The sequence below is a fragment of the Sphaeramia orbicularis genome, chromosome 18 (assembly GCF_902148855.1).
Source record: "Sphaeramia orbicularis chromosome 18, fSphaOr1.1, whole genome shotgun sequence".
In the NCBI taxonomy this organism is placed as follows: domain Eukaryota; kingdom Metazoa; phylum Chordata; class Actinopteri; order Kurtiformes; family Apogonidae; genus Sphaeramia; species Sphaeramia orbicularis.
This window is the reverse complement of record NC_043974.1, coordinates 32624595-32635205: the sequence shown is the minus strand read 5'-3', so window position 1 is coordinate 32635205 and position 10611 is coordinate 32624595.

The window sequence follows — 10611 nt, the reverse complement described above, 5'->3', positions numbered from 1 at the left end:
GAATATGCAATTGGCATGCTGACTTCAGGAATGTCCACCAGAGCTTTTGCCTGTGAATTGAATGTTCATTTCTCTACCATAAGCCATCTCCAAAGCTGTTTCAGAGAATTCATGAAGAAGACTGTGCGAGGAAAATGGTGGTCACACCAAATACTGACTGGTTTTCTGACCCCCCTGGACCCCCCAATACAGTAAAACTGCACATTTTAGAGTGGCCTTTTATTGTGGCCAGCCTAAGTCACACCTGTGCAATAATCCTGCTGTCTAATCAGCATCTTGATATGCCACACCTGTGAGGTGGATGGATTATCTCAGCAAAGGACAAAGGAGAAGTGCTCACTAACACAGATTTAGACAAATTTATGAACAATATTTGAGAGAAATAGGCCTTTTGTGTACATAGAAAAAGTTTTAGATCTTTGAGTTCAGCTCATGAAAAATGGGAGCAAAAACAAAAGTGGTGCGTTTATATTTTTGTTCAGTGTAGTAACAGCTTCAAATTTTCATAAGATATTTCATGTTGATATTTGTTCATGTTATTCACAATTTTTGTGAAAGGATTCATGTAATTTGACTTTTTTTCACTAAAACAAAGAGAGAAAAAATTGGAGTTGTTATTATCTGTAGGTTATTTTGTTATTATTTTATTAGTTCAATCCACTTGAGATCATATTGGATTGTACGTGGCCCCTGAACTAAAATGACTGCAACACCCCAATTTTAGACACACCTACAAGTTTCTAACCATTTGCCAGAATAAAAGTAGTAAATCTTGACCAAATTTGGGTTTTTATTTTAGTAATACAACAACAACAACAATAATAATAATAAATGTTATTTATACGTGCCTTTCATGACACCCAAAGACACTGTACAGCAGAGGATGAAACAGAAAATGCATAGAATACAAACAAGTAAACAAACAGATAAAAGAGTAATTACAATAGTATAGAAACTGAGGTGATTCAGGCTGTGTTGAAGGATATTTTCATACATATGTCATCACTGTTCAGAGCTGTGTTTTATTGGTCTAATCCACTTCAGATCATATTAATCTTTATGTTGAACCTAAACTAAAATGAGTTTAACATCCTTGATTGTAAATATCTTCAGTGCAATTTTTGCATTTCATAAATTCATCCCACTGGCCAGATCGGACTCTTTGGAGGGCCATTTTTTTGTCCACAGGCCGTATGTTTGATTAGCCAAGAGCAGAATCCTCATTCATATAAAACCAAGTTATTATCAGCAGTAAAGGTATGACATCCTCTCTTCATAATGTGACCTTTACGTGTGAGCTGCAAACTTCAGTAAAAAACACAAATTAAACATGTTCTGAGTTTCCATGTCCAAAGGATCCTCATAAAACCAAACTAAATCGGTGTATTCTGCGTGTCTGAAGGACCTACATACACACTGAGATTTCATCCTTACAGCCCCTTCCACAGTACTGTTGTTACATTTAGAGAAAAAAAAGATTATTTTTTTATGTTTCTTCCTCTCGTCAGTGTTTCAGATCAAAACAAAAGAAATTTTTCATGTTTCCAGTGCAAAGATTTTTCAGGGAAAATATCTGTATAAGTGAAGACAAGGCATAAGACTTATGGTTTGTTGGATTTCACCCCAAATAAGACACGAAAACTAAATTTTTAAATACTGAACCTTTGATAGGATCTGTTTGTATTATAAATTACAAACCGAATGTCATGTGGATATTTTTTTTTTTGTAAAAATGAAGGGAAAAAATGTGTCTTAAGAAAAATATCCATGTTAGTGTGAACAGGACAGGACTCAGTGGTCATTAACATGGATTTGACCTGCGATAAAACAGAAAAAATACAAGTCCCTGCAGATCAACTGTGCAAACACATATGGATGTTTAATTTTTGCCTAATTGAAAACATACCTGAACATCTTTGCTATCTGAAATAGATCTCACTAAATCCTCCTAAATCTTATACATTACACAGCTGTACATATAACTAAATGACTTATGAACAGTTTCTTCCCCTGGACCACACGGACTGTAAATACACACCATTCCTCACTGTAATGTGCAATAACCAAACGTGTGCCTCATGTCTGCCACATGTTTGTTTAGATTGTTTATTCTGTTACATTTGCATTCGCACTGTTTACTACGCTGTTACATTGCACCGTTTAGACTGTTTAGTACCTTGTTACATTAGCACTGTTTACACTATAACATAGATGTTTACACTGTAACATAGATTTTTACATTACAATGTTACATTTGCATATTTTTATACTACTTTTAATATTCTTAACTCTACCATTTCATACAGTATATCTCTTATTTGCATATATTTAGCCCTTTCATGCAGAGTGGTCACTACAGTGGACAGCTGATCTCTTGTATATTCATGGATTTTGTTGTTTTAGTTCCATATCAGCGAAATAAGTGGACGCACATACTGCAAAAATCTAAATCTGACCGAGCATATTTTTCTCATTTCTAATCCAAATATCTCATCACACTTAAAATCAGACAGAATCACCTGAAAGGAACTTTTCAATGCGATATAAGAACTGATTTTTGGACAACAGATCTGGAAAATCTGATTAAAAAAATCTTACCAAGATAATTTTCACTTGTTCTGTTGGCAGATTTTTTTTTTGCTTGAATTAAGCAAAAAAAAAAAAAATTACTCTTTAGGTGATTATGTCTTATTTTAACTGTGATGAGATATTTTGACTAGAAATGAGAAAAATACACTTGGTAAGATTTTGATTTTTGCAGTGCATGCAACATCCCATATACTGCAATTCATACTGTTACTGTAATTTTACTGTTCTTGATAAACCTGATCTGCACTAACATGTTTTAGAGTAAAACAATTGCTTGTTATTGTTATTAAACTGTAATTAACAGGTTTTGTGTGTTTTTTTTTGCATATTATCTCCATGAAGTGAGTAATGACTAGTATTAGTGTATGTTAAAATGTGAGAAATCATCAGATTAGCTGCATTAAAAATGTTTTTATTGCATAGTTTTCACACAGTTTATCAGTAAATACGTTTCTTTGCTTCAAAAATTTAATGCATGGTGTGCAGCTAAGTGGACATTTTTGTAACTCCATGAAAAATGGGTTCATAAAAACTATTACAATCGCATTGTTTTTTTTAATGCCTCGAGGAATAAAAACAATCAGGAAAAAAAATCTTGATTAAGGCTCCTATAATTCATGCATGAAAGGGCTGATTGCACACTACTTTGTCTTATATTTTTCTAATAGATGTCTGTATTCATCCATATGTCCACCTTTCTATTCTATTCTATTCTATTCTATTCTATTCTATTCTATTCTGTTCTGTTCTGTTCTGTTCTGTTCGTTTCTATGACACTAACAGTCACTTTATCCAAACCATGTTTCACTGGAGAGAACACGCACATGGTAGAAGAATCTCATCAATTTTTCCTTATAATCATACTAGCACGCTGACCTCGTAGGGATCTACAGGTTCTAGATGTGGTCATTTTTATGCTGTTGTGTATTCATGCATGCTGTACCGCATTTGTCCAGCAGTCACCGACAAAGCGTTCTGGCCAAAGCAAGGTGATTGTAAGACTATTGTATTCCAAAATTATTCATATCTCCGAAAATATTGGTCCTATCAACTTGTCGTTTTTGCTACTGTCTTCCTTGACCAAAAATACATATGTATGCCAAACTGCAGCAGTCAGCTCTTTCCGGATTTTGTGTGATTACCGAGACACACAGACACACAGAGGCAACTTGGCTTTTGTAATATAGATGGAATACCTTGTAGCCTTTAGTAACATGAGCAAAAAATGAAAGGCAAATTCAGACATTTCAAAACCTACAAATGAAAGTCGTTTTTCATTCTCTTTTACTTTGTTTTTGCTTAAATTTTTTTTTTTTGTATATCTACTAGAAAACCACATTCCAACCCCTAACGCTACAGCTCTTTTTTTTTTTTTTTTTTTTTAAGTTTATCACAGTAGTTCTTTCATTTCTTTTCAACAAAGCCTTTATTAGAGTGTTCATTATTTTCATCCAGTTACACTCTTATACTCACTTTGATATTTGACTTGGAAATATTTTTGATATTTCCGAATTTATAACTGACTTTTCACCAAGTTGAGCAGCTCTCTGACTTATTTATGCACCGTGCTCCTGATTAGAGGACGACTGCTAATCAGCCCCAGCTCGTTCAAGGGGGAACTTCCTGTCAGAGGTTAAAATGTGTTAATACTGATCAACATTTCTGCCACATGCCGGCGGCGCTGACTGATAGCGACACGAGAAAGGCCAGTGCTTTGATCAGCTGTCGCTCGCCCAGGTCTTTTGTTTTTAATGGCTCCATTTGTCAGGTCGGCCGAACAGCACAAACCTGTCAAGATAATGGCTGTCAGGAAGGTAGTGTTACTTTATTGCTTGGGCGTCGTTCTCAAAAGGTTTTTATATCCTTAAATAAAGAGGAAAGAGAAATACTGAAGTACATTAAACACAAAGCATCATAACGTTAAACTGGTGTCAGTCAGTTACAGTGTATTAGTATCTGATTTACACTTTTGACTGGGGTGTCAAACATACGGCTCATGGGCCAAGACCAGGCCATCAAAGGGTCCAATCCTGCCCACGGGATGGTGCAAAAATTACACTGAAGATATTAACAATCAAGGATGTTGAAATCAGTATAGTTCAGGTTCCACATACAGACCAATCCAATCTCAAGTGGGTCGGACCACTAAAATACGATCATGATAAAATATAAACTAGAAGTACTCAGAGAGTGCAGACCTCCGCCAAGGCAGATCAGTGATCCCCCCCCCCCCCGATCACCAAAATTTAATCATTTGTTCCTTGTGATTTAGAGTTATCTTGCACACACACAGACAGACAGACAAATAGACAGACAAACCAACGCTGGCAAAAACATAACCTCCTTGGTGGAGGTAATAACGACAACTACAGCATTTTCTCTTTGTTTTGGTGTAAAAAGGTAAGATTACGTGAAAATGTTTGTGTTTACAAATTATTCTTTCACAAAAAATGTGAATAACCTGAACAAATATGAACAACCTGAAGTGCCTTCAGACAACTAAGTCAAATTTTACCAATATTCTGCCTGTTACTAAATGTTTTGTGTATTTGAAGATCCTGTAAGTTGTAATTCACACGTGTAAATGATAAACTGAGGCCTAATATTGTTAAAATTGCACTTATATTGCAAAAGACGCTTCAAGTTGTTTGTGTTATTCACATTTTTAAAGGATAGTTTCTAGATACAAACATTTTCAATGTAATTTTACTTTTTTCATTCTAAATCATAAAGAAAAGCTTGGAGTTGACATAATTTATAGGTTATTATATTATTATTTTACTGGTCCAATCCATTTCAGATCATATTGGTCTGTATGTGGCCCCTGAACTAAAATGAGTACCACACCCCAATTTTAGACATACCTGCAAATTTCTAACAAAATGCCAGAATAAAAGTGGTAAATCTTGACCAAATTTAGGTTTTTATCTTAGTATAGAAAGGGATTTGGCCTGGGTTAAAGGATATTTTCACACATATGTTATCATTGTCCAGAGCTGCAACTATGTAATAATTCATTCATAATTTTACATAAAGTAGTAAATTTCACTATTAATATCTTCAGATCTAGAAACCTTCAGATCAGGGCAGGATAATGAACCCTGGGAGTGTTCCCTAATCACTGTTCACGTGTAGCTTCATTAGCGCTGCAGTAAAAGGCTATAAAATACAGCTGACAGCCTCCTCTTCTGTGAGATCTTACACCTACTGCTGAAAATTTACTGTTTCAATTAGTTGTTGACCTCGTACGCCGTCCTCGCTCACATTAAGAGCACTACAATTCTTCTTCACTGAATTTTAAGCAGCAGCGTGACATGAGCAGCTTCTCTTGTACAGTTTGGCTTTTGTAAATCAGAAGGTGTCAGTATATATGTATATATACATGCAGAATGGTGCATTTTCACTCTGTTCTCACACACTTCCATGGTGTGAAATGTGCCTTGGCTGATAACTGACAGCAGACATGATATACAGTTAATGTCAACGCTAATGCATGTCAGTTTTGTCGTCACGTCAGCAGGGGGTGTCACTGAAATTCATCTGTGTTAGACCTGGAGTTCCTCCAGAATCCCCCATCAAAGCTGAGCGCTGTGTTTGTGCTGGAAGGATAATAAAATGTGTGGCCAGGATGGGAAACGAAAATCAGTGTGAATTTTATTCCTGTTATTACAGCCGTTTAGTTTTATGCAGATACTTCAGATGTTGGAGTCCAGCAGAGTTAAAGGTCTAGTGTGTAGCTTAAGCAGGGTCTAATTACACCAATAGAATATAATAACTGTAATTATAGTTTATTAGTTTAAAGTCTAATTAAAATTGCTGGTTTGTGTCCTGACAATGAGCCTTTTATTTATAGAGTGGTGTTATAGACCAGTCTCAACACCACTTTCTGGTCTTGGTCTCATCTCCAACTTGAACAAAGTGGATGTTATTTCAAGACCAGAAAAGGTTCCAGCACCAGCAATAGCACATGAACTATGTATAGAGGGTAGGGATGTAACGCTATGAAAATTTCATATCACGGCTGTTGTGACCAAAATTATCATGGTTATCATTATTATCGCAGTATTGTTGAAATTGTGCTCAAAAGGTTCCAAAAGTACTTATATACACACTGAAATAATTTAACCAAGTTGTATTTTGAAAAAAACAACAACAAAAACAAATAAAATAATCGGCACAATGTACTTTCTCTTGGCAGAAGCATTCAAATATTAACCCTTAGTGGTCTGAGCCTATTTTTTCCATTTTTCAGTCCTTTTGATTTTGCCTTTATATACTATATAAACAAATGTTTACTATACCCATGTTTGGTATCTTTTTTTTTCAGCACAACTTCATGTATCTCATCTGCCTATTTTTTTTTTTTTTTTTTCACTTTAACCTACTATAAAAACATAAAAGGACAGAAAACACAAAAAAAAATATATAAAATCCGATTTGAAAAATGTATATACTTTATTGCATAAATAACACACAGATGCTTAACGAACCTTTTCAAAGACTTTAAAAGTGACTATTGGTTCCCAATATTAGGTATATAAAATCAAAATTGTAATTAATTAAAACTCAACTCAAATAGTTGACATAAAAGCATATCTTTATATCGGCGTTTTCTCTGGAAAAGTGCAGTAATCAAACACGGTTATCATGATAATTAGAACTTAAACGGTAATACTAACTGTCTGCAATTTTACCGCGATTTATCATTATACCAGTAATCGTTGCATCCCTAATAGAGTTAGCAGACACTTAGTGATGTCAGACTTTGGTTTGTTAACTGCCATTTTTTAATCTCAATATACATAATTTGGCTGCCGCTGCCATGTTGGTTTCATGAAAACTTGAGGGTGGAGATAAAACCAGAACTTATGGAAAACAAAGTCCACATCCACTAACAGTGACATTATAAATAACATCCACACTATAATTTCAGCTGCTCAATAAATGACATCAGTAATGTGAAAGTCATGAAATGTATGAATACACTAATAACAGCTACATGAGCTAATTAGCAGGCTAGCTGACAGCCCATATAATTCAATACATATCAATGCTAACATCAGCTAATGCTGCTAAATTACTCTGGTTATTGTAATTAATCATCAGTAAACTTCATGAATGAATCCGATGATGGTCTTATTAATGCCAGAGAAAAGTAAGTTTTATTTACTTAGCAAGAGCTCTGAATGTCCAACTCAGAAACAAGCTAACGCCAGCTAGCACAGACAGACTGACCTGTCAATCACAGTGGCCACGCCTTTAATTACAGAGAACTTTGGGCCCTAAAATATTAAGTACAATATCAAAGTCTTATTGGTTTAACTCCTTAAAGACAACCACAGGGAAGCTGCCTATCGGCGGAAAATGTTTTATTCATTAAACAAGAGCTTTGTGTCTGACTCTGCAACCAAGCTAATGCTAGTAAAACACAAAGGGCACAAAAGACACTGACGGCACCTGTCAATCACAGTGGCCACGCCCTTAGTTACATCAAAATTCACCTTCTGTGGCGTCACACAAGAGGAAATGAACTATAGAGACCAACAACATTTTTTGTACCAGGCTAAAAGCAGGTTTATATCTGCAGTAAAGTTTCCAGCCCTCTAGTGGATGTTAAAATTACTGCAGATTTTGACACTTGCCTTTGATATTTGACACAAATGTAAAAAGATGTGAAATGAAGGTGACAGTATGTAGAGAGGTTGCTCAAAAGGGAACAGTAACTTTAATAAGCGTTTTGTAAACCACAAATGAAGTTGTTTCAGCTTCTATAAATCAAAGCTCTCCTCATGATAAATGAAAAAACACTGATACTAAATAAAACATTAAACCAGTAAGAACAAAATTGAAAACCTCAAGTAAAAATATAGAATTATTCAGTAAAAACTCTAAATGGTAATAACACTGGTTAATGCTCCTCACTGTGGTTTTGTTAACGTGCAATAACATAATGTGAATGTAAGGTAAATTAATTTCTCCTGTATTTTATCTAAATAATGCATATGATACTTAAACACCCTAATTGTCATAAACCATGTATAACTATTGATATATTTATAGTTTGAATGTTGACAGAATCTAAATGAATAAAATCTGAATCTGTTTTATTTGATTGAAACACATTTATCCAGTAATTTTTTCTTGATTCTGATTGGCTGTAAGTTCACCTGGAAATCAGGACTCAGGAATTCAACTTCCTGCTGATTCTTCTCATTAGCATAAAACCATCACCACCTACCAAAACGTCAGTATTTATCACTGGAAACAAGATATTAAAAAGATTTTCATACATCATATCATCAAACCATGTCTTTTATAAAAATCACACATCGCACCTTTAACTTGTGTCCTTTAACCTGATGCTCAATCAAAAAAAACCACCGAAACTAACAAACGATGCCTGATATAACGTGTTTTTCTCTGCTGTACACCGCCATTATTTTTAATTAAATTTCAATTAATTTTTCAACAGTTCATTGAGCCGATCTGTTGCAGTCGCTGACAGTCTCCTCCATTATAATGAATATTGGCCGTTGTAATTTATTTAGAGTTGATTAAGTATTTACATCTCTCTGCTGTGAATACTCGCTGCTGTAACATATGTGTATCAATCCACCGCTGAAAATAGTCCCAGTGTTTCGTTTCAGGAACATTCACTTAAAACTGTTTAGGAACACATTTAAATAATACATGTTCGTTTTTTCTCTATAGCTCTACTTTAAGTTATGCTATCCCGAAATAAAACAGAATAAAATATACTTCACTGACCACTTACTTCTGATGAACTTCCTACAGCAAAGGAATATCTCACAACAGCCCAATTTCTCTGATGTGTAACTAGTTATTTATTCATCCCTGTTGTCCAATACTCCTCTAGTTTATAAAATACATGAATAATTTAGAGTTGACCATGAGAACAGTGCCCTGTGGTTCAGTAATGAACTCGGTCATAATGATCATCGAGCCGCCTGCCTCGCAGCCAAAGAAACTAATAAGAGACGGGCCATTGAATGCATCAGGCCGGTGTTGAGCTTTGTTCTGTATTAGACTGTTGAATATAGAGGTTTGATGATGATCCAGAGTCAGTTCCTATGTCTAGTTGTGTTTTAGGGCCAGTGGGGATTATCAGGTCTACACCCTAAGACCCCAATCCCACATAATAATGAACTTTTATTTCATTTTAGAGGATTTGTTTATAAAATGCCAGATTCTGAGTGTCTGTATAGGCATTTTCACATCTTAAAGGGGTCATATTTTCCTAAACCCACTTTTATTAGTCTGTGGTTCATTTATTTGTGTATTTGGGGACCCTAATAGTTCCAAAAGTTTGAATTTGAACCCTCCAGGTGCTCTAAAGCTATCTTCATTTTGGCTTTTAATTCTTTCTTAATTTGTTACGTCTATAACTAGTTACATCACGACATTTGCACATATAAGGTCAAGTCTTCCGGCTAACATTTCTCTGAGTACAACATACCTTAATTTCCAGTCTATAAGCCGCTACTTTTTTCCACACACTGTGAACCTGTGGCTCTAAAATGATGCAGCTAATTTATGTTTTCTGGGCTAAGGATCAATCCGCCTGACGAAGAAGAAAATAGAGCTGCTGCACGTATGCTTGGCATCAATGAAGCGATGGTGAGACGCTGAAGATGGGGTGAGTGCGGCTTATAGTCTGAAAAGTACGGTAATTGTTTGTCAGCAGCAGCGGTTGTAGTCCACACTGAAAATATGTCCAAACTTCGAGCCGATTACCGAAATATTCAGTTGTTGGTTGAATTAATGAATACAAGTGGCTGAACGGGACAGAAAGCACAGTCAGCAACCTGGAGGGGGTGGGGCGTGAAGTAGCTCATGTGCATTTAAAGGGCCAGTGCTCAAAATGACCTTCCTGGTTTCATTTCTCAGAAATAGTGTTGAAGATGGACCTGTGGAGTTGAATTAATGAAGAATTCAGACCCAAGCATAGCATTTACAGTTTATGTAGACCACAGGGAAATGTTTTAAAATGCATAATTCCAT